At 35.0% G+C, this 25,440-nt stretch overlaps 1 long non-coding RNA gene across 1 annotated transcript in view; it reads right to left on the bottom strand.

The window, feature by feature from the left end:
- Nucleotides 1-209: 209 nt before the first annotated feature.
- The window catches only part of LOC103106285 (uncharacterized), a 96,751-nt gene continuing 71,520 nt past the window's right edge, over nucleotides 210-25,440 (bottom strand). Inside the window, exons 3-4 of the long non-coding RNA XR_472801.3 lie at nucleotides 11,618-11,754; nucleotides 210-4,808 (exon numbers count right to left, since the gene is read on the bottom strand). This is a non-coding gene — a long non-coding RNA (uncharacterized LOC103106285). The remainder of the gene's footprint in view (nucleotides 4,809-11,617; nucleotides 11,755-25,440) is intronic.

Here is a 25,440-nt window from a genome sequence, read left to right as displayed (position 1 = left end):
AGGTCTGACATGTATACTATTCTGTGTTCACCTAATTTACTTGTAGTTTGTTTCCTTCTTAATGTTGAAGTCATTCACCCATTCTGAGCTTATCTTGGTGGATGGTGTGAGGTGCTGATCCAAACTGTGATAGTGGAGTCACTTTTAAAGATTGTTATATATATTAATTTAAGGTCACCAAGGAATTCAGCTATGTATTTACTAAATGAAACACTCAATTCAGCTGCCAACTTTTTTATGATGATTTAATTACAAACAAGAGAAAGAAAGTATTAGAGGAAGAGAGAGAGAGAGAGAAGGAAAGGGGAGAGAAGGAAAAAGGTTTAAATACCCACTCTGCTCAGGCTGAGCCAAAGTGGCCTTTAAGGCCATGGATAGCCAAGGCAAGGAAAGAGATCAGTCCTTATCACTCACGTGACCAATCTGGAGAAAAACAGTCTGTGGGCTCCTCCAACTCCAAGCACCAGCCTCCCACTACCTCCAGCCCTCCTCACAGGAAGTCCCGAGAACTCCAGAGGTTGTTCTCTACCTCACTTCCTGTGTCTTACATGTGCCAATGGGGGCTCTATAGCTTGACCTAGGACCTCCCAGAGATCTGTCCTTTTTGCACATGTGTGTTGAAGGCCATATTCTCAAATAATTAAATCTTGAGTTTTGCTGCAGCCCTTCCTAATCTTGTTACCTTGAGTAGGGTGGAGATTGTAGTTTCTAAGTCCTGCTGTTATTTCAAGTATCTCTATTATTATGGATCAGGAAATAGCTAAATCCCATCTTCTAAAGAATGGTCTGAATAGGGTGGAGAAGTTTTGAAATTCACAATCCCCCTGAGGCCCAAGGAAGACTACTCTCTCTGATGGGTCTTGTAAACATACCAGCTATGAAATTACAATAGTTAGAGATAAGAGAAAAATAGGAGAGATAGAGAGAGACAGCAAAACCAATGTTTTACTGGGCACATTGACAAAAGCCAATTAGGGGGCAGTCCCCTTTGGCAGAAGAGTGTACATTCAAAATAAATTCCATCAACCTTCAGTTCAAGCAACCACACCCCAAGTTTTATTCTTGATATTGATGTAATGTAGATTTTCTGGCATCTTTCTGCAACAGTTCATTCTTTGGATTTAGGAGTTAGCAAGCTTCTTCCTAAGATCTTTCTTAAACAAAAATAACTTTTCAAAATCTTGGATTTTTATTAAAATACAATACCCCTCTGAAGTAGGTGTTAAAAAAATCCAATTCAGCTCAGGATGCATTGTTGAGTTATTGGGATGTATGAGTCAGTTATTAAAAGAATTCAAAAGCAATAAAAACAAAACAAACAAAAAACAAAACAAAAATATATAAAAAGAAAAAAAATATGGAAGAAAGTTAAACTTTTGGGAGAAAGGGAAGAAAAAAATTCAAAATCAGAATCAAAATACCAAAATCTATGTATGTAAAATGTTGAGTAAGCAAAAATAAAATCATAATAGGAGCTTGTACAGGTCCAATTTAAAGTAATTTCTATCCCACAAGTCTGTAGGACAGAATGCAGTACTATTTCACTTACCCATTTGCAGCCGAGACTACAGTAATTTGCCATATTATATGAAGCAAAGGAACTATAATTACATTTTGATAAGGAAGCATCATTCCCAGGTCTGATTTTTTTCATTCTCAGGGATATAGGGAGCTAGCATGATAGTCAAATTTTGGTACTTTTATGAGTACTTCAGAAAGAGTGTAGATACAAGGAAGTCCTACAACTGTACATTTGTCAAGTGTTGAAACCTCGAGTCCACATTAGTATTTCCTGTGTGCTCCTTTGGCACTATTCAGGTTAAGTTGGTGCTCCTTGTTTTTATACCATTTCCTGGAATCAGACACAAATATTAATCATAGTCCTGTAACATTTTATCAATAAATGACAGGTTCCCACAGTCTAAAGCTGTTTGGGTATGTTTTAATAATATAGTAAGTATGTATATTTAAACTTAAATTACTGCAGAGAGAAAGAAAAAAATTAATTGTATGTACCTTTTTTATGAGAAATGAGGAAAGGGGGGAAATTCAAATATTCAAAATAAAAGCAATAATAAAAAATAAGGGAAAGATAAGAAAAAATCAGGAATTCAGTGTGTTTTTGAAAAACAGCATCCACTTGTCAATGGATTATTATCTTCAATGCATGTGATAGGATACAGTCAATCTGTCTCAACAGAAAATGCTCTCACATGTGAGCAGTGAATCCAAGAGTCCTTCTCTCCAACCTTTATAGATGTTGGAGTAGTTAACAATATTTAGAATGGTCCCTCCCAGGAAGGCTGAGTTGCTCCAGTATGCTGGAAATTCTTAATATATATCTTGTCTCCTGGGTTCAGGTTGTGATGTGAAAAGTCTAGTGGTCCGGCTTGTACTGCATGAAGTTCACACAGTTTATGCTGTAATTCCTGTATATAAGAAGCAATAGTAGTATCTCCCCCTAATAGTGATGTATATGCCAGGGAGAAAGGCTAAGCCTGTATAGATGGATGTCCAAAAAGCATCTCAAATGGTGAGATATATAAGTCTCCTCTAGGCCTGCTTCTAAGATAAAATAGGGCCAGAGGGAGAATTTCAGGCCTTTTTAAATGTGTCTCAGTGCATAATTTGCCAATCATAGTTTTAAGTTCTTTATTCATCCTTTCAACTTGGCCTGAGCTCTGGGGATGATATGGAACATGGAATTTGGGAGTTATCCCCAAGCAAGAATATATTTGGTTTAAGATAGAATCAGTAAAATGACTTCCTCCATCTGAATCAATATGTGCTGGCTGGCCAAAACGAGGAATACTTTCTTTTTAAAGCACCTTAGCAACAAAAACTGTTGTGGCTCGGGTCACAGGAAATGCTTAAAGCTTCTGGCCATCTGTTCAGTTGATCTACTATGACTAGACAAAATTTATAATGTCAAGCCTTTGGCATTGTTATGAAATCTCTCTGTAGGTACTCAAAAGGTGTGTAAGCCAGAGCACGCCCACTGAAAGCTTTGCCACAAAAGGCAGGTTGGTTATATACCTGGCAGGTAGATCAAGCTGAACACACTTTAGAGGCTATGGTAGTTATACCGGGGGCTATCCATACTCTCTTAACAGAGTTCATGATGCTCTGGGTACCAAAGTGACCATTTATATGAGCAGATTGGCAAGCACCAGTTTTTATATATTGTGTGGAGTTATTTCATTTGAATTATCATTTTCCCAATATGTATTCCTATAGTCATCATTCCTAAAGTTGTAGTTTTCATTGTCATAATTATAGTTATTTCTATAATTATCATTTCTGCAGTTTTCATTAAATTGTGTATTCCTTTCTATAATCTTGAGAAAAACTTTACACTGTACCATATTGTGGCTCTTCTTCCCACAGAAGTGGCAGGTAATGGATTGATAATTAGATTTCTGGAGAGGGGCAAGTGTCATTGGTTCATTATCATGCCCACTTTCTAATTAACTATCTTCTCTTTTACACATCTCATTTCTTCATTTCCTCCATGGCATCATTATTTTCTTCCTCCTTTTCTTTATTTCCCTTTAAAACATATATAGCTATTTTTTGTAATTCTTCAAGGTCCATCTCTGACCATCTTGGACAATGTGTTCTAAAATAATTCTTAATCACTTTGCAAGACTTATTGACAATGATCCTTCTAACTTGTCTTAAGCTATTCTCTTTAGTTAGGTCTCAATCCAGGTATCTGTCCCCAAAATTGATTATTCTATCCATGAATCTGGAGCATGTTTCTTCCTCCTTTTGCTTAATTTTTTCAAGTTCTATCCACTTATCTGCACTGTCTGAACATTCCCTCATTGCTGTAAGGATGGCCTCTCTAAGAAGGTATAGTTGTAGAAAATACTCAGGGTTGTTATAGCCCCATTTGGGATCCTGAGATGGCCAATGTGCTACATTATGCTCCCGGGTTTTGTTAACATGAGCAATTATTTTATTTTCTCACATTCAGTTAAAAAAGCCTGTAGCAAGTTCTCAATGTCCTTGTAAGATGGATTATACTAAAAAAATATGTCTCCCATCTTTCCAAGAATCTCTATTGTCATTGATCAGGAAATAGCTAAATCCCATCTTCTAAAGAATGGTCTGAATAGCATGGAGTAGTTTTGAAATTCACAAAACCTCATCTCTCCTTTTTTTCCCTTTTTTGTCCCTATTTATTTTTCTCCACATATCTACTAATTCTAATTTTTTTAAGATTTTATTCACCTCTTTTACCTCTTTCTTATTTATTTTTTTGATTTGATTTTTCTAAATTTGATAGTGGTAGGTTCAGGTCTCCCACTAGTATAGTTTTACTATCTATTTAGTAATCAATACCAAAGGTCAGAAAGAGAGGTAGAGAACACTAGTACCTATCTTAGTCTTTGGTGCCTCCTCCTGTTCAGGATTTGGCAGAGAACTACGTTCTTAATGGGGAATTGTGAAGGAAATATGCAAAAAATGACAAAAATAAACTAAAGGGGAAGTCTAGTACTTCCAAGGGTATGGGGACATGATGTTTGACTCACTTACCATAAACTTACCTTGAAAGGCAGAAGGTCAGAGCAATGTTGACAAGCTGAATTATAGAGCAGAAAAAGTTTTCTGCTTTTTAATACTACCTTTGTGTCCCAGCTTCACAATGGAGAAGCTACTAGAGAATTATATTGGGTAACTGGACAGAATATCATCGCTTGCCAAAACCCTTATTATGTATATAATATTTTTTTCCTTTTTTATGCTGTGGTGAGAATATGTTCCATATTCAGAGTTCCTCAGTTTTTAACCAAAAGTTGACCCTAGAGAAAATTTGAGACAGCCTTGGTTAGAGATTATTTCCTGCCCACTTTTACCAATTTGCATTACGAATGATCCCTGGAGAACCAAACAAAATAAGGTTTCTCTTCATCAGATCTCTTAGGTTCAGAAAAACATGACTTTTAGAACTGACTTAAGGTATACAATATTATAGATATATTTTTATGTCATTTTTATTCATTTAGAATATTTTTTCATGGTTACATGATTCATGATTTTTCCCACCCTTCTTTTTAATAATGGGTGATAATCAGAGAGATGCAAATCAAAACAACTCTGAGGTATCACCTCACACCCAGCAGATTGGCTAACATGACAGCAAAGGAAAGTAATGAATGTTGGAGGGGATATGGTAAAGTGGGGACATTAATTCATTGCTGGCGGAGTTGTGACTTGATCCAACCATTCTGGAGGGCAATTTGGAACTATATCTAAAGGGCGATAAAAGAATGTCTTCCCTTTGACCCAGCCATAGCACTGCTGGGTTTGTACCCAAAAGAGATAATAAGTAAAAAGACTTGTTCAAGAATATTCATAGCTGCGTTCTTTGTGGTGGCAAAAAACTGGAAAATGAGGGGATGCCCTTCAATTAGGGAATGGCTGAACAAACCGTGGTATATGTTGGTGATGGAATACTATTGTGCTAAAAAGAATAAGAAAGTGTAGGAATTCCATGGAGACTGGAACAACCTCCAGGAAGTGATACAGAGTGAGAGGAGCAGAACCAGGAGAACATTGTACACAGAGACTGATGACACTGTGGTACAATTGAATGTAATGGACTTCTCCATTAGTGTCAATGCAATGTCCCTGAACAACCTGCAGGGATCAGGGAGAAAAAACCACTACTCTCAAGCAGAGGACAAATGGTGGGAGTAAAAACACTGAGGAAAGGCAACAGCTTGACTATAGGGATAGAGGGGATATAATTGAGGAAAGACTCTGAATGAAAACCGTAATGCAAAAAACAATAACATGGAAATGAGCTCAGCAGAGGACACGTGATACCCAGAGGAATCAAGCATTGCCAATGGGAGGTGTGATGGGGGGTCAGGGGGAGGAAAAGAAAATGATATTTGTTTCTAATGAATAATGTTTGAAAATGACCAAATAAAATAATGTTATAAAAAAAAAGAATGGGTGTTGTATTTTGTCAAAGGCTTTTTCTGCATCTATTGAGATAATCACATGATTTTTGTTCATTTGGTTATTAAAGTGGTCAATTATATGAATGGTTTTCCTAATATTAAAACATCTTTGCATTCCTGTTATGAATCCCATCTATTCATAGTGAATAATCCTTGTGATAACTCTTTGGAGTCTTTTTACTAGTATTCTACTTAAGATTTTTCCATCTATTTTCATTAAGGAGATTGGGCTTTTGTTTTCTTTCTCTGTTTTTGTTCTGCCTGGCTTTGGAATCTGTACCATATTTGTGTCATAAAAGGAATTTGGTAAAACTCCTTCTTTGCTTATGTTGTCAGTTTGTATAGTATTGAGATTAGCTGTTATTTAAATGTTTGATAAAATTCACTTGTGAATCCATCTGACCTTGTGGTTTTTTTTTTCCTTAGGGAATTCCTTGATGGCTTGTTCAATTTGTTTTTCTGAGATGGGATCGCTTAAGTATTCTATTTCCTCTTTTGTTAATCTAGGCAGATTATATTTTTAAAAATATTCATCCATTTCACCTAGATTGTCATTTATAGTTATGTAGTTGGTAAAATAGTTCTTAATAATTATCTTAATGTCCTCTTCATTATAAGTGAAGTGACACTTTTCATCTTTGATACTGTTAATTTTATTTTACTTTCTTTTTTATTAGATTAACCAGCACTTTATCTATTTTATTGTTTTTTTAAAGTACCAGCACCTCATCTTATTTATTAGTTCAATATTTCTTCCATTTTCAATTTTAGTAATTTTCCCTTTGATGTTTATGACTTCAAATTTGGTTTTAATCTAGGGATTTTTAATTTGTTCTCTTTTTAGTTTATAAGTTGCATGCCCAATTCACTGACTTCTTCCCTCTCTTATTTATTAATATATGTGCTCAGGTATATAAATTTCCCTCTGTGTACTGTTTTGGCTGCATCCCATAGATTTTGATATGTTGTTTCCTCATTGTCATTCTCTTCAATGACATCAGTATTTGTTTTGTTTGATTTGTTCTTTGACCCAACAACTTTGAAGAATTAGATTATTTAATTTCTAATTAATTTTAAATTTGTCTTTCCATTAACCTTTATTGATTAAGATTTTTCTTTCATTATGTTCTGAAAAATTGCATTTATTTCAGCTTTCCTATATTTGTTTGCAATGTACATAGTCAATCTTTGTATCAGTGCCATGTGCTGCTAAAAAAGGAGGTATATTCTTTTTTCCTATTTGTTTTTCTCCAGATATCTATTAGTTCTAATTTTTCTAACAATTTCTAATAAATCTAACATTTCATTCACTTCCCTTACTTCTTTCTTATTTATTGCTTGGTTTAATTTATATAGTTCTGATAGGGAAAGGTTGAGGTCCCACTATTATGGTTTTGCTATCCACTTCTTCCTAAACTCTTTCTCCTTTACAAATATGAATGTTATATAATTTGGTGAACATATGCTGAGTACTGATATTTCTCCATTATTTATTCTGTCTTTCATCAAGATGTAATTACCTTCCTAATCTCATTTAATGAGATCTATATTTGCCTTAGCTTTGTATGAGATCATAATTGCTACCCCTGCTTTCTTTGTCTCAGTTGTAGCCCAGAAAATCCTGCTCTAACCTCTAACCTTTTATCTTTGTATGTCAACCTGCCTCAAGTGTGTTTCTTGTAGACAACATATAGTAGGATTCTGGTTTATATCCATTCTGCTATCTGCTTCTTTTTTTATGGGTGAGTACATCACATTCACATTCACAGTTATGAGTACTATCTCCCCCATGGATTATTATACAATTGATATTACAAATGTAACCAACTAGAATTTCTTTCCTTTGGTTTATTTTCTTGTAACTTATTAAATCTCAGCACCAGCACCATTTCTATCTCTTTTGCTTTTCCTGATCCATTTGAAATAGTTATGGTTTTCCAGTGTCATATTCCAAAAATGATTCTAATTATACTAAATTAAACTGATAATAATCAAAGTATTTTACCTTTTATGGTCTCTAGTTGACTATTATTGTTACTAATATTTATTTTATGTATAAACCTAATTTTTATATAGACATGTATAGTAATGAATTTTATTCCTGCCTCTTGTTAGATTTTTTTTCCTTCTTCTTTGAATTTTTGGCATTTCTGGGGCTTTTTTCTGCTTTATAGTTATTTTTTATATCTCAATTTTTGGATATTGGTAAGTAGTTTTCTTCTTATTATTTCTTTTCCAGATAAAAGTTTTTGTTTTATTTATTTTTAAGACTAGAGTATCTTTTACTAGGCATTTTAGGCCCATTTCATGAACTATTAATAGTATTTTTAAAACAAATTTTAAACACTAGTCTGAAAATGTAAGTCAAATTCTTAGCCATTACTTTATTAACCAGTTGTTCATATTCAAACTGTTTCTTCATCCTATGGAAATTTGTCTGGTATTAGATATAAAAAAGACCTCTTCTGTTAAGTTCTTCAAGGGTTTTTTAATTTTTTTTACCTCAGATGTAATATTATTTAGCAATTATTTCTAGGGTCCTTATAGCAGTATCATTTTTGTCCATGAGTTACCAGGAGTAAATATTATTCATCGGATATGACAAGCTTTGGGGTGGTCTCTATCACTTCCTGGGTACATTCCCTGAGAAGACAATAGACCTTTCAATTGTAAATGTTGCTCACACATCTCCATCTGTGAGAAATTGCTCATTATTATGCATGTCAATTTTTGCAGGGTCTGAGACTTTCCAAATTAGCATGAACTGACTTTCTAAATGGGCAAAAGGAGACTTCTGAAAGAATTTTTTTTTCAATAGTCAGGGAAAACTATTGAAAAGCAATTAAATCTGTGATTGAGGAGATATGGGGTGGGGATCAGATTCAGGGAGGTTGGAAAAAACTGAACAATGCCCAGAGGGCATTTGATACTATATCAACACCTAAGCAGTCCTGAATCACATATCTTGACAGACTAAGAGCCTAAAGATATATATACTTATATATGTATATATATATATATCATCTTTTCTTTAATAGAAAATGGTAATTTATGTTATATATGTATACATATATAACACATATCTAGATAGAAACATATTATATCCATAAAATAAAAAGGAGAAAAATCTGTCTTTTGATTTTTTAAAAATTTTTACCGTCTAAGAATATTGGTCTCATGGAGGAGTGATATATTAGGCTAAAAAAAGGGAGTGGGATGAGGGGAAAAATGAAGCAAATCTTTCAAAGTTGAGCATATAATTTGTTCTTTTTTGTGATTTTTAAAATCCTGCTCATAAAGGTGCTCAAGGATGGATGACTTTTTCTAGTATAGAAGAACCTTTGAATCGGTAATTAGAACATGAGTATCAACTCCAAAATATAATCTCTGTGTGGCAACCAATCACCTCGTTGTGTTTCATTAATTTCAACTTCATCTATAAAATATGGATTAAAATGCTTTTCAATATAACAAATATTATAAAGCTTTAGCTCTCTGGCATACAACAAAGTTGGGGATAATTCATGTCTGTTTATTCTCAAAAAAAAAAAAAAACATTTAGGAAGCAGCCCTGAGTGATTTGAATGAACCTGCCTCAAAGACCTGAATGAGATTCTGATGGACTATGCAACAAAATACATATGTCTAGGAATATCTACAGAATCTCTAGATGTGTATGTAGTAGGTCTAGATACAGAATGAAAGTAAATTTTCTAAGTACTAAGATAGAGATAATGACAAAATACCAAAAGTCTCACAAACCAACATGGACTGAAGAAATCTGCTTATAAAGTGCAAAGCAAAAATATTCCTCTAAATCCCTAGCTGGCTTTTTGATTGTCAAACCAGGAAACAGAAAACTGAAAAAAGAATTTAGAAATAAAGCTCTGTTTTGAGACATGCAAGCTTACAGAAAATCTGAAGAAAGTTGGTTTTGTGTTCTGGAACACAGAATAATTGCCATCTACTGGAGACAGAAGAGAATTGTGAGAAGAAGATGAAGTGTGAGCAGCAGGGTCATCAGTACAAGATGGCAGAAGATACTAAAATTAGGGATCAGGGAGCAACTGACCTCTGCTAAAAGCTAAGTAGTACTGAAGGAAATGTGGGTTATAGGTTGGAAATCATATCACCCTTAAAGATAACTTTGACCATGACCTAATGGGTATAGTTGGAGTAAAGGGGTAGGAGAACAATATCACACTCTCAATTAGAGGACCTCATAAAGAGCAATATATGTGGAAAAGCTATACTCAGTTATCCCTACCTGAAGTCCTTTCCAATTGATTGAAATAATATGGACCTCTCAGTAAGGGTAAGCAAGTTCTTCAAAATATGTATAGACCCTTCTCATCAGAAGTGAGTTAAGTATGACAAAGTAAAAAGAATACTGGATTTATAGTTAGAAGGTTTGGATTTGCATACTGACTCTAACTCTTCCTAACTGTATAATCTTGGACAAGTTGCTTCATGTTCCTAAGAGTATTTCTTTACCTACACAATCATAGAATTGGTCTAGGTGAAATATTATGTTTCATCCAACCCTAAACTTATGAATCTTGGAACATAAGAGATTTTAAAACATTAAAATTCATATGAATGTGAGATAGCAAATTAAAATGGATTATATCCAGAATCAAATGACCTATGATCTACCATAGAGGTGTCTTCTATAAAGTTATGATCTGTCAAAATTGGATTTGGCTCTTCCCCGATTGTAACAATGGAGTTACTCAGCTCCTCCTTGATTGTGAAGATTAAATTGTAACCCCCCCCCATCTATTTTTAGATTTAATCCCCAAAATGTAAACATGGTACTTAAAGTTGAATATAGAGATCTACCCATTTTGGATTTAACTACAAAAGGTGTGAACACCCATTTCACACATTGAGTGGGAGGACTGTGACCCATGTGTGAAAGAGTGGACAGTCCTGAAACAGAGCATTGGCTGTGATTGGTAGATGTAAAAATTTAGGGGAAGTGACACAAAAGAAATGGTCGTTAAAAGTGAAGTTCGATTTGGAACTCGAGGGTCACACACTTGGAGTGGTACCTCCTATGAGAAGCAGTTCTACTAGACTTCTGCTGGTGGCTACTGGCAGTTCTACTAGAGTTGAGCTGATGAAGAAGAGGCTGATAAAGAATCTGTTGACTGGACTGACATGTGGTGAATGTAAGGGCTGACTCCCTTTTTCTTGGTCTTTCTGGAGGCACCAGCCTCTGGAGAGGCCCATTGTCTTGGGACCCCTTTTCCTTGCTTGGGACCTCTGAATTCCTGCCTGGTTCAGAGGAAGCCAGAGCAGGTATCTCTCTCCTTTTCTTTTCCTTCACTCTTCTTTAATATCTCCCCTCTATTGTAAAATAAAATACCATAAATTCTATTCTGACTTTAGTAATTCATTGGGATTTAGTCATTAAATCTCTGGTGAACAACTAAATGTATTCAGTCCAACCATGAATTTAACAGATCTGTGTCCTACTACAAAGGACACCTGTGTGAAGTTAGGCAAATCATTTTCTATTACTAATCCTCTACTGTTTTCCTAGAAATAAAATGGTTTGGAATAGATGACCTCTATGGTCTTTTCCAGATTTGAATCTTATTGTCCTATTATCAGGTGAATACAATTAATATTTTTACCTGATGCTTCTCAGTTTTGATCTCTCTATGGAAATTGATGTCTTAGAAAGCTCTCTTTTGAGTTAGTGGGAAACAAGCACTTTTTCATTTCATGTTTCATGCATACCAATTCAATAGTTGAAAGGTTTCCCAGTATTCTGAAAAAAAAAGTTAAAAATCAAACAATGTTTTTAACCCTAGATATTTTAGTTATCCCATAACCTTCTTCATGAAGAATGAAGTATTTCCATTTATATCTAGGCTATTCTTATGACAAAGAAAACTGTATTTTATTCTCCTCCTCTTTAAGCTTGTTTTTAAATCAACTTGCTTTTTTCTCCAAGGGTAGAGAAAATAAGCCAATGATTTTCTTTGGCAAAAGTCTTCAATAGTGTTTAACTTTCTAAAACAACATTAATTAAAAATAACTCTGTAGTGAATCTTTTGAGTTAAATTATTTTTACATTTATAGAGGTAGATATTACTTTTTAGCCATTTGGCCATAAGTTTACAAAAATATCAGTCTTGGAAAATGCCATTCTATTGATTATCTTCCTAAAATGTGCTGCCCTTTTTAATAAGACCATAATAAGGAAGCTGATGAAAGCTTATCTTATCTGAGTTGATATTAGGCATATCGATTCTGTAAAATCTTGTAGAGAAAAATATCTTTCTATAGTTACTTTAGAGTGCTGGTATATAATCTTATTTCACTTTTTATATCATTCTTATGACTAAACTAAGTATGCCATAATATTTCCTTAGATTCTGAATTCCTTTTTAGTGAGACCCAGTTATTCCTAATATTAAAGAAAATATGTATTATTTGCCATAGTGATGTGCAAACAAAAAAACTCTTGGTAAATGTTGGTGTATGATTACATAGCAGTGTTTAACTAAAAAGAAAAAAAATAGTAAAAATTATCTTACAAGAAATGTGATGTTGTACAGAGATAAAAAGATAAATTAGATTTCATAGTAAAGAAATTGTATAAATTTTATAGTTTCTTTCCCTTAAGAGGCTATTTTTGTAATCTGGGTTACAAAGGTGACAAGGCACTTTGCTGGAAAAAAAAAAAGACAACATAAAGTTATTCTGGTGGCAGAGAAGACCAAAATACAAACTCAAAATGCAGCAAAGTTAATACTGCTGTATCCAAAGGCTCAAAAAATGTGAATTTATCCAGAGCCCCAAAAGAATTACTGGAGAAACTCAAAAAAGATTTAAAAAATAATTTGAGAAATAAAAGGAAAATTTGGAAAAGAAAAGAGAATGAATGAGGAATGAGAAAGGAGTTGACAGTCTGTTAAAGGAGGTCCAGAAATGGTGAAGAAAATATTACCTTAAAAAGCATAATAGGGCAATTGATGAGGTACAAAAATCGACTAAGGAGAGAATTCCTAAAAGAACAGAACTGGCCAAGTGGAAAAATATATTTAAAGTTTCATTGACTATAACTCTTTAAAGAGCACAATTGACTCAATGAGAAAGGATGAAGAAAAAAAATCATTGAAAAAAAAGAAATCCATAAAAAGTATATTTCAACAAATGTGGAAAACAGTAAAAAACTCAGTGAAGAAAGAAATTTCTTAAAAATTAATCTTGGACAAGTGAAAGCTATTGACTTCATGAGACATCAAACAACAACAACAGCCACAACTACAATAAAACAAAGTCAAAAGAATGACTAATTGTAAGTATGTATTATTATATTATATACATTTATGTATATGTAATTGACAAAATAACTGACAGAAAAAAAGACCCAGGGAAGATAATCTAAGACTTACTAAACTGCTTGAAAGAATGACTTAGAAAAAATCATGACATCTTTGAAAAAATTATTGATGAAAAATGCCCTGATATTCTAGAACGAGAGGGTAAAATAGAAATGAAAAGAATCACTTCTTAAAAGAGATTCAAAAATGAAAACTTTTAAGAATATTATATCCAAATTCTAGAAATCCCAGGTAAGATAAAAAATATTTCAAACCAACAAAAAGTAATATTTCAAGTACTGTGAGCCAGAATCAGTCATAAGATTTAGCAACTTCTACATTAAAGTATTGGAGGGGTTGATATATCATATTCCAGAAGGCAAAGAAGCTGGCATTACAACAAAGAATAACTTCCCAGAAAAAGTGAGTATAATCCTACAGATGAAACAATGAGCATTACATGAAACAGAGGACATTCAAATATTCCTGATGAAAAATACCAGAGTGAAATAGAAAATCTGACTCTGAAATATAAAGCTCAATTGTAGAAAAATAAAAGTTGAATAGGAAAGAGTAGTCATAAGAGATTCAAAAAGGTTAAACTATATACACCCATATATATGATGATTATTGTAACTCCTAAGAACTTTATCATTATTGGAGAAGTTAGGAGTATATATAGACAAAGGACAAGAATATGAGTTGACTACAATGAGATGATAAGAAGCATGAAAGAACTTTTATAGTGCAGAGGAAGATGGAAAAAGTAGGGAGAAGAGTCAACCTTACTCTTATCAGAATTGGCTCAAAGGAGAAAGAACATACACATTCAATTGGGTTTAGAAATCTATCTTACCCTATAGGAAAGTTGGAGTGGGAAAGGATAACAGGTGTGGGGGGTTCTGATAGAAGAGAGGGCAAATTGGGGAAAACTGTAGACAGAAACAAAACACTTGTGAGGATAAACAGGATAAAAGGAAAGAGATAAGGAACAATGGTGATTAATAGAATCAAAGGTAATACACAGTAATCATAATGGAAAAAGTAATTTACAACATGTCTCTAATAAAGACGTCATTTCTCAAATACATAGAAAAATGTGTGAAGGATATAAGAATACAATTCATTCCTCAATGGATAAATGGTCAAGGATTATGAAGAGGTGGTTTTCAAAGTTAAAATTAATTAATTAATTAATTAACAAAAAAAGCAAACAAGTAAATAAATAAAAGTGAAATAATTCCTAAATCACTATTAATGAGAGAAATGCAAACTAAGGCAAACTCTGAGCTATAACACATGCCTATCAGCCTGGGTATTACTACAGAAATGGAGGATCAGAAAAGTATCAGGGAATGTGGGAAAATTGAGACGCAAATTCCCTGGTGGGGCAGGTTGAACTAATTCACTCATTCTATAGAGAAAATTGAATCAATTCCAAAAGGGTTTTAAGCTGTATTACCCCAGTGATATTATAACTGGTTTGGCACCCAAAGAGATAAAAAAAGACCTATATCTACAATTGATCTTAGCCAAAAGGCTGGGAAGTGATGAGACCTATATCTACAAAAATATTTATAGGATTCTTTGTCACAGCACAGAAATGTAAACTAAAGGGATAACTTTCAATTGTGAAATAGCTACATTGTAGTATATGATTATAAGAGAATAGAATTGTGGTAAAAGAAATGATGAGCAGGATAACCAGAAAAATATGGAAAGACAAAAAAAACTAATATGAAGTGAAGTGAGCAGAATCAAAACATGGTATGTATTCAAAATAATACATCAGTGAATACCTGTGGATAACTTGGATCTTTTCAGCAATGAAATGATTTATTTATGTATTTATTTATTTAGTCAATTTAGAACATTAATACTTGTTTATAAGAGTTACATTATTTCCCTCCCTCCCCTACTCAATACTTACCAAAGCTGATATGCAATTTCATTGAGTATAACATGTGTCCTTGATCAGAACCTCTTTCCATGTTGTTGGTGTTTGAATTAGGATATTCATTTAATCTACATCCCCAGCCATATTCCATTGACCAATGCATTCAAGCCATTGTTTATGTTCTGTGATTCTACTCTCATAGTTTTTCCTCTGAATGTGGATACTGTTTTTTTTTTTTTAGATACCTCCAAGTTGTTCAGCATCACTGCCACTAATGGAGAAGTCCATTACACTTGATTGTACCACAGTGTATCAGTCTCTGCTACAATGTTCTCCTTTTTCTGCTTCTTTCATTCTGCATCAATTCTTGGAGGTCATTCCAGTTTCCATGTAATTCCTCCAATTTATTATTCCTTTGAGCACAATAGTATTCCGTCAACAATATATACCACAATTTGTTCAGACTTTCCCCAATTGAAGGACAGACCCTCCTTTTCCAATTTTTTGCCACCATAAAGAGCACATTAATGTTCTTGTACAAGTCTTTTTCCTTATTATCTCTTTGGGATACAAACCCAGAAGTGCTATGACTGGATCAAAGGGTCTTTTAGTGCCTTTGGGCATAGTTCTGTAAAAAATAGACTCAAATACAAGACTACAATCCCCATGAGCCTTTGCTCCACTTCCCCAGAATGCCTTGTAATCTCACCTGGGCCGAGATCGAGAAGGTATTTAAGCTGATTCAAAGGCTTTTGAGGGGCTCTTGGCTCTTTTTGGACTTCCGTTTTGGAGCAGGCTCGTCTCTTGCGTGATGAGGCCTAGGCCTCTGGCCTAGGCACATGTTTCTTACTTGTATATTCTTTAATCTTTAGCCTTTAATAAACCTCTAAAAAATATAATACTCCTTGCAGAGAGAAACTAATTTCTACCTGCCTCAGTCTCCCCATCTCCCCTAAATTTTAATCTTTACAGATGGCGACCACTAGATTGGATGAGAACTTCTCAAAAAATTTTTAGCCTAGAGAATTTTTCTTTTAAAGCCAAGGTTCTCCGAGATGCTCTTTAGAAAACCATCTTGATCAGCTCCTGCCTGCGGCCGTCTCTGGCTCCTGCTTCTGCTCCTGGCCTCTCACCTGGTGCCTGAGCTGTGCTCCAGCTCCCGGCCGACCCACCCCGGTGGTCTGTCTCTCACCCATCTGGCCTCCGACCCAGCTGACTCACCACCCAGATCCTTGGAGCAGATCACTCAGGACTCATTGCGACCAGCTGGTAACAGTATTGGCCACGTGGGTGGAGGGGAGAGGAGAGAGGGAAAGGAGAAAGGGCAATTTTCCCTTAGGCTAAGCCTCCACGTGGCTGGGGGTATTGGCCAGAGGGGGATCAGAGAGGGGAAAGAGAGAAAAGACTAGAGATCAGAAACAGACTTTTCAAACAGAAACCTAAAAAGCAATGGGCTGTTTAAAAGGATTTTTGACTCTTCTGGCAATTTCATTGATTTTACCTGCCTGTCTGGGAGCAGACTCAGCCCAAAGATTCAACTTTGAATTTGAAAATGGGTGGCCCAGCGAACTGGAAGCCAGGCCCAGAGACGGGAGGTCTCTAGTTAAAATCTGGCCTCTGATGCTTCCCAGCTATGGGGCCCTGGACGGATCCCTTGAACCCCATAGCCTAGCCTTTACTACTCTACCTTCGGACAATAGATATTTAAATGGATAATTAAAAACAAACAAACAAAGAACAAAAAAAAAAACCAAGGAACTTTGAAGAGACTAAAGGCTATATTCTAAGGCATTTCAGACTCCAATGGTTTATAAAAAAATCTCTGTATTCTATTGCATTTTTTGTTTAAGGTTTAACTTTGTGATTTTAAGTTCATATATTACTGGATTCAATATTATTCTGCTTGAACTGAAGGTTGATTGAATTTATTTTGAATGTACTGAGTTTTGAAATTCTGTTGTTTTTCCCCTATAACTATTGAACAAATATTATTGTGAATTAGCCCATATATGAAAAAACAGCCTTTTTCTATTTTGCCGAGGATAGATGGACTTCAGAACTGGTTATAATTGTATTAACAACCTTGGAAATTTTAATGTGCTAAATACCGCAAATGATTTGATTTTAAGGGTTTTTTTAAATATGATTTTTGGAATTTTTTTTAACAATCTGGTTATTTTTGCCTGCCTCTACCACGAGGTAAGGCCCATTAGCTGAAATGAAATACATTTTATAACCCCCAACCTTCCCACATGTGAATGGAAGTTGGGCAGTTAATCTCAGGGCATTTGTATCCCCATAAGCCTCCAAGAAAAAGGAGCACCCCTTTATTTATGCTCTTCAGCTCACTATTTTACTTCTTCCAGAATGATATATAGATTTCTTGATTATGTTCTAAACCCAAGATGAGTTTTACTTTGTTTTAAAAAATATGTTTAAATACCAAGGTTGAAGGATTGCTATGTTTGTAAAAATTGTGACAAATGTCCATCAATTCATAGGTTTTAAAAATGTCATACAGCAACTTATGTGAAATATGAAAGTGTGTTTGTTTGCTATTGTAATTAATTGGGCTATTGAGAATTTTGGGGATTTTGATATCTACATATTTGTACTACTGTATTTTTAAAAATGAAAAATTGGTAACCTTGTTCAATTCATTTGCCTTCTACTCACAGTGATCATGGCCAGATACAAAGAGGAAATGGATCTCATTTTTTGGTGAGAAAGCCTTGTATTTTATATTTTCTTAACTGACACAGAGTGTCAATGGTTATAAGCTATATTTTTGAATTTTTAAAGCTCTTTTATTATTATATTTTTCTTGCATGTGCAATATACTTTTTCAGTTTCTTTATTATTTTTCTCTCCTTTTTATATTTGAAGCACATGTCACCAGCATTAAGATTTTCTTTAACCTTTTGATTTTTCAGTACTACAAGTGTAAGATACATTTGTCAGCATGCCCAAAAAGCTTGTGACTATAAAAATGATGCCACTAATTATTTAAATAAATTATGGGACTTTGCTTAATGATTCTGTCTGATTCTAGGACAAGATATACACACAAGAGCCATTGCACAGAGCCAAAGAAAGGCCAATCTAGGATGGATTGATGCACTTCTAGGCCAATACAAAGGTCTTGAACCTAGTGTGAAGACTCGAGGTTACTATGTTTAACATGTGTTAAGACATAGGCTTTCCTTGTATCCACACTCACCCTGAGATACTCATTGACGAGTATCCCCAAAACCTTGGCTCCTACTTGGCTTCTCTAATCTGGTCCCTTTCTTTTCTGCCTCTCATAGTGTGGTCCCTTTCTGTAGTCCTGGCACTGACTGGGTAAATGCATCATTACTTAGATCATTTTGATTGGGCCCTGATTGAAGGACCTGTTATAGATTTATTTTTCTTCTACTTGGAATTTTACACATAAGACTTTGATAGTCTATATTTTCATCCAGAAATCTTTCTTTTTTTGGATTTTCTGATATCCCTTTAATATCTCTTGCCAGTTGATTCATATACCTCATACCTCAGCCATGTATCCCTACGTGATCCTTTTTTTTTCCAATCACCCTCTTAACGGGGGGAATGTAAAAATATCATTATTTAAATTGCAAAGTTTAAATTCTTTTTGAGAAGAATTTTAGGTAAAGAAGATGCTACTTCCCTGAATTCAGAAACTGAACTGTTGGAGAAGCCATCATGAAGAAGCCTCCAGACCACAAACTGCACAAAAATGAAATTTGGGTGTGGTTAATGAACATTTGCATGCATACTTTCATGCCAAAGGGGACTGCCCCATAACTGGCTTTCTGTCAATGCGTCCAGTAATTATTGGTTTTATTCTTTTCTTTCTCTTATCCTCAAATTATTGTAATCTTTAAATTGATTGTTTTCATGATCCTTTGAAAAAAAATTAATTTTTTTGCAAACGATCAAAGGGGGGTATGTAAAAAATAGACTCGAATACAGGACTACAATCCCCATGAGCCTTTGCTCCACTTCCCCAGAATGCCTTGTAATCTCACCTGGGCTGAGATCCAGAAGGTATTTAAGCTGATTCAAAGGCTTTTGAGGGGCTCTTGGCTCTTTTTGGACTTCCGTTTTGGAGCAGGCTCATCTCTTGCGTGATGAGGCCTAGGCCTCTGGCCTAGGCACATGTTTCTTACTTGTATATTCTTTAATCTTTAGCCTTTAATAAACCTCTAAAAATATAATACTCCTTGCAGAGAGAAACTAATTTCTACCTGCCTCAGTCTCCCCATCTCCCCTAAATTTTAATCTTTACAGTTCCAAAATACCCGCCAGAATGGTTGGATTAATTTACAACTCCACCAGCAATGAATTAATCTCCCAACATTGCCACATCCCCTCCAGCATTCATTACTTTCATTTGCTGTCATGTTAGCCAATATGCTGGTTGTGAGGTGATACCTCAGAGTTCTTTTGATTTGCATCTCTCTAATTATAATAGATTTAGAACACTTTTTCATGTGCTCATTAATACTTTTGATTTCTTTAACTGAATATTGCCTATTCATGTCACTTGCCCATTTATCAATTGGAGAATGGCTTGATTTTTTGTAAAATTGGTTTAACTCTATAAATTTGAAAAATTAGATGTTTGTCAGAGGTCTTTGTTATGGAGATTTTTACACAATTTGTTGATTCCCTACTAATTTTGGTTGCATGGGTTTTGTTTATACAAAAACTTTTTAATTTGATGTAATCAGTTATTGATTTTGCATTTTATGATTTTTCTAGCTCTTGCTTGATTTTAAAGTCTTCTATCCCAAAGATGGGACATGTATACTATTCTGTGTTCACCTAATTTGCTTATAGTTTCCTTCTTTATATTCAAGACATTCACCCATTCTGAGTTTATCTTGGTGGAAGGTGTGAGATATTGATCCAAACCTAATGTCTCCCACACTGTCTTCCAGTTTTCCCAGCAGTTTTTATCAAGTAGTGGATTTTGGTCCCAAAAGCTGGGATCTTTGGGCTTATCATAGACCTTCTTGCTGAGGTCACTTTCCCCATGTCTATTCCACTGATCCTTCTTTCTGACTCTTATTAGTACCAAATTGTTTTGATGACCACTGCTTTATAGTATAGTTTGAGATCTGGGAATGCAAGTCCTCCTTCCATTGCATTTTTTTCATGATTTTCCTAGATATTCATGATCTTTTGCTCTTCCAAATGAACTTTGTTATATTTTTTTCCAACTCAGTAAAAAAGAATTTGGTAGTTAAATGGGTATGGCATTAAATAAGTAAATTAATTTAGGCAGTATTGTCATTTTTATTATGTTACCATATGTCACCAGGACTGGTTCGACGAGAACAACACTGCTATTGAGGACATTTTGAGCAAGAAGAGCAAAGCCTTTATGGAGTAGCAAAATAACCCAAACTCTGCTCCTATAAAGGACAGATTCAAGTCTCTCCAAGCTATGGCGCAGTGTGAGATCAGGAAGATGCAAGACCGATGGTGGGAAAAAAAGGCAGAAGAAATCCAGCGGTTTGCTGATATGAAAAACTACAAACAATTTTTCAGTGCCCTCAAGACTGTCTATGGGCCATCAAAACCCACCACCACTCCCTTGCTGTCCTCTGACGGTGACACTCTCATAAAAAATAAAAAAGGCATCAGCAACAGGTGGAGAGAACACTTCAGTCAGCTTCTCAACCGACCCTCTTCAGTCGACCAAAGCACCCTTGACCAGATCCTCCAAAACCTCTCCATTGAACAACTTGATGTCCCTCCTTCAATAGAGGAAGTCCAAAAAGCCATTAAACAAATGAGTGCAGGCAAGGCACCCGGTAAAGACGGGATCCCAACCGAGGTGTACAAGGCCTTAAATGGAAAGGCACTCCAGGAATTCCACATAGTGCTGACCAGCATATGGGAAGAGGAAGACATGCCCCCAGAACTCAGAGATTCCTTCATTGTAGCCCTATACAAGAACAAAGGCTCATGAACAGCCTGTGACAACTACAGAGGCATCTCACTCCTCTCCACTGCCTGAAAGATCCTCACCCGTGTTATACTCAACAGACTCCTGTCATCTGTTTCAGAGCAGAACCTGCCTGAATCACAATGTGGCTTTCAACCAGATCACAGCACCATCGCCATGGTCTTCACGGTGAGGCAAATGCTGTATAATGTTTATTATTTTTAGAAAAGGCCCTTCTATTCCTATGCTTTCTTGTGTTTTCAATAGGAATGAGTCTGTAATTTTGTCAAAGGCTTTTTCTGCATTGATTTAGATAATTGTGTGTTTTAGTGGGTTTGCTTGTTAATATGGTCAATTATGTGGATGGTTATTCCTAATATTGAACCTGGTATGAATCCTACCTGGTCATCGTGACTAACCCTCATGATCACTTGCTGGAGTCTTTTTGCTAGTATCCTATTTAAGATTTTCCATCTTTATTCATTAAGGAGATTGGTCTATAGTTTTCTTTCTCTATTTTTGACCTGTCTGGCTTTGGAATCAGTACCATATCTGTGTCATAAAAGGCATTTGGTAAAACTCTTTCTTTGCTTATTCTGTCAAGTAGTTTGTATAATATTGGGATTAGCTGTTTTTTGAATATTTGATAGAATTCATTTGTGAATTCATCTGGTCCTGGGGATTTTTTTCTTAGGGAGTTCTTTGAAGGTTTGTTCAATTTTATGTTCTGATATGGGGTTGTTTACATAATGTATTTCTTCCTCTGTTGTCTGGCAATTTATATTTTCATAAGTATTCATCTATATCACCTAGATTGCCATATTTATTGAGATATAATCGGGCATAATACTTTTTAATGAGTGTCTTAATTTCCTCTTCATTAGAGGTGAGGTCTCCATTTCCATCTTGGATACTGTCAATTTGGTTTTCTTCTTTTCTTTTTTTATTAGATTGACCAGTATGTTGTCTATTTTATTTGTTCCTTCAAAGTCCCAGCTTCTAGTCTTATGTTTTAAATCAATAGTTTTTTTGGCTTTCTTTTGTATTAATTTCTCTTGATTTATAGGATCTCTAATTTAGTCTTCATCTGAGGATTTTTAATTTTTTCACTTTCTAGCTTTTTAAATTGCATGCCCAATTCATTGATCTCTGCCCTCTCTAATTTGTTAATATATGAACTCAAGGGTATGAATTTACCCCTGAGTACTGCTTTTACTGCCTCCCATAGATTTTGAAAGGATGTCTCATCATTGGCATTTTCTTCTATGAAGTTATTGTTTCCATGATTTGTTCTTTAACTAATCACTTTTGGAGAATTGTATTGTTTAATTTCCAATTAATTTTTTATTTACCTCTCCATGTACCCTTACTAATTATTATTTTAATTGCAGTATGATCTGAGAAGGTTCCCTTCATTATTTCTGCTCTTTCTCACTTTTTTGCAATGATTTTATGCCCCAATACATGGTCAATCTTTGTGAATGTATGATGTGCTGCTAAAAAGAAGGTATATAACTTTGTGTCCCTATTTATTTTTCCACATGTCTAAAAACTCTAATTTTTTTCTAAGATTTCATTCACTTCTTTTACCTCTTTCTTATTTTTTTGGTTTTATTTATCTAGTTCTAATAGAGGAAGGTTCAGATCTCCCACTAGTATAATTTTTATATCTCTTTCATCCTTGAGCTCCTCTAGTTTCTCCTTTAGAAATTTGGATGCTATGCCATTTGGTGCATACATGTTGAGTACTAATATTTCCTCATTGTCTATACTGCCTTTAATCAGGATATAATTGCCTTCCCTATATCTTTTAACTAGATCTATTTTTACTTTGGCTTTGTCAGTTTTCATGATTGTGTCTCCTGCCTTCTTTATGTTAGTTGATGCCCAGTAGATTTGACTCCATCTGCTTACTTTTTTTTTTTCTTTCCACCCTCACCCTTCGACTTTTTCAATAAATGTCTCAGTGCAGTCTATGGGGGAGGGTTGTTGGAGGTTGAGCTTCCCTGTCCTCTGGAGACTTTGATGGGAATAAGTCCAGCAATCTTTGGGGAGGGGTTTTGGAGCTTGAGCTTCCCTGCCCTCTGAAGGCTTTGATGGCTTTAAGTCCAACTGGGTTGCTGAATGTGCCCTGATGCCAAAACCTCCATGGGGGAGGGGTATGTAGTGTCTCTGTTGTTGCAAGTATTCCTCCCACTCTGTGCTTTGCATTTCTTCTCCAACTGCTACCCCACTGCCTTTTTTTGGACACTCTCAGCCTGCCATAGCTTTGCCCACAAAGGAATCCCTCCAGATCAATGCCTTTGCCTGCCCAGAGGTTCCAGCTGCTGCTGGAGGCTTAATGCTCTAGGTGGGGGAGGGTTCCCAGGACCTTTTTTCTTCCTTCCCCTTAAAATGTAGTGTTCTCAAATTCTGGCTTTTGGGGGCATACCTTTTAATTTGAGTCCAGCAGGAAGGTTCCTTGCCTCTGTCTTGTTGGGTTTGATTTTCAGTCCCCTGTGAGCATTTAATTTGTAATTGGTAAGGAAGAGTTTTCAGTGGTCTGAACTTTTGATGCCTCTATGCTGCCATCTTGACTCCACCTCCAGCAATGAAATGATTTAAAACAATGCCAAAGGACACATGATGAAAACTGCCATCAGCTTCCAGAAAAAAACCCAACAACTTATAGATTCCGATTCCATATTAAATCATCCTATATTTAATTTTTTTCATTTTTTAGTCTTCTTCCACAAAAGGACTAACATGTAAAAATATTTTACTTGCTTGCATATGTAAACTTGATATCAGGTTGCTTACCATCTCAGTGAGGAGGAGGAAGAAGGAAGGGAGGATGAGAATGTGGGATTCAAACAAAAAATATTTAATTATTTTTACATGTAATTGGGGGGAATAATATTGAATAAAATTCCAGCCTCTAATGTCAAAACTGTAATTATTTCCCTTTGTAATCCAGAAAGCTCTTCCATGAAAGTTGGAACTATACTACGTCATTCCAAACTTTAAAGTCTTCAAGGATAAAAATGGTGATGGATTATATGTCTTTTGTTCAAGGGTTAGCCTGGCCATGTTGATATTCTCTTATGTTCTATTCATTTGACCATATGGCAATAAATTGTTATTCAGAAAGTCTAAGCAAGAAACATGTCTATTAAATCTCATTCCTGACATATATCTCTATGACCAAAGGTAAATCTATTTCTCTGAATATCAATTTCTTCATCAACAAAAAGGGGATTGTATAGTATATAGTAAGTATTTCACAGAGATATGGTGAGGAATAATTTAGAATCTCTTCTATAATCTCTGGATGCCCTTCTAACTCTAGATCTGTGATTCTTTGATTCTTTGAAGGTATGTGAAGTATGCCAACCTTTTAAGTAATGTAATATGCTCTATTATTTGATATTAAGCTATAGCAGGTTTGAAATTCATCTCAGTAAATGAGTTGGGTATTGAGGGAGAAGAATAATAGGGGAGGGGCTTAACATGATCAAAACTAAGCAAGTATTATAGTTACAATAGCCACTGACTTCTGGGAAATAAGGAACACTGACTTCAAGAATTTTTCTCCCTCCTGATTAGGCTCTTTTCTAACCCCATATAAAGAAGCAGCTAGATGGCTACATGAATAAAATTCTGGGTTTGGAATAAGAACTGGATGAAATTCTATTCCTAGACAGTTACTAGCCTTGTGACCCTGAATAAGTCACTTAACCTATGTTCATCTTAAGCTACTAAAAAGGATATAACAAACTGGTATAATATCTTTCCCAAGTGTACACTATTGGCATGCTATGGATCCAGGGCATCATGAGGAGTTTGAAATGACTGAACAACTGAAAAAAAATCATAAGACAGCATGGTAGGTTGATTGTGTTAATATTTTCTCACTGAAATAGGGTCTTAACTTCTCTTTTAGCTTCTGCTTTTAACTCTATGAATTTGGTCATCATGACTCAACTCTTCTCACTCTGTAACTTCCCTCAGAACTTAGTGCCTTTCTAACTTGATATCCAAAGGTTATACATTTTTTTTCTTTTCTATGTATGTTTTTAATTTTTAAAACTTTGATAACACATTTCCACATGAGTTTTCTGAAATTATACAATCTGAATTGTCTTCTTCCCTTCTCCCCTCTCCCTTTCCAGAGCTAGCAAGCAATTCTATCTGGGTTATACATGTATGAGCATGCAAAATGTTTCCATGTTATTCATTTTTGTAAGTGAATAATGTTATAAAGCCAAAACTCTAAAACATATACAT

The sequence above is a fragment of the Monodelphis domestica genome, chromosome 5 (assembly GCF_027887165.1).
Source record: "Monodelphis domestica isolate mMonDom1 chromosome 5, mMonDom1.pri, whole genome shotgun sequence".
NCBI lineage: Eukaryota > Metazoa > Chordata > Mammalia > Didelphimorphia > Didelphidae > Monodelphis > Monodelphis domestica.
The sequence above is the reverse complement of the archived record's forward strand: the minus strand, read 5'-3'. Positions and strand labels throughout refer to the sequence as shown.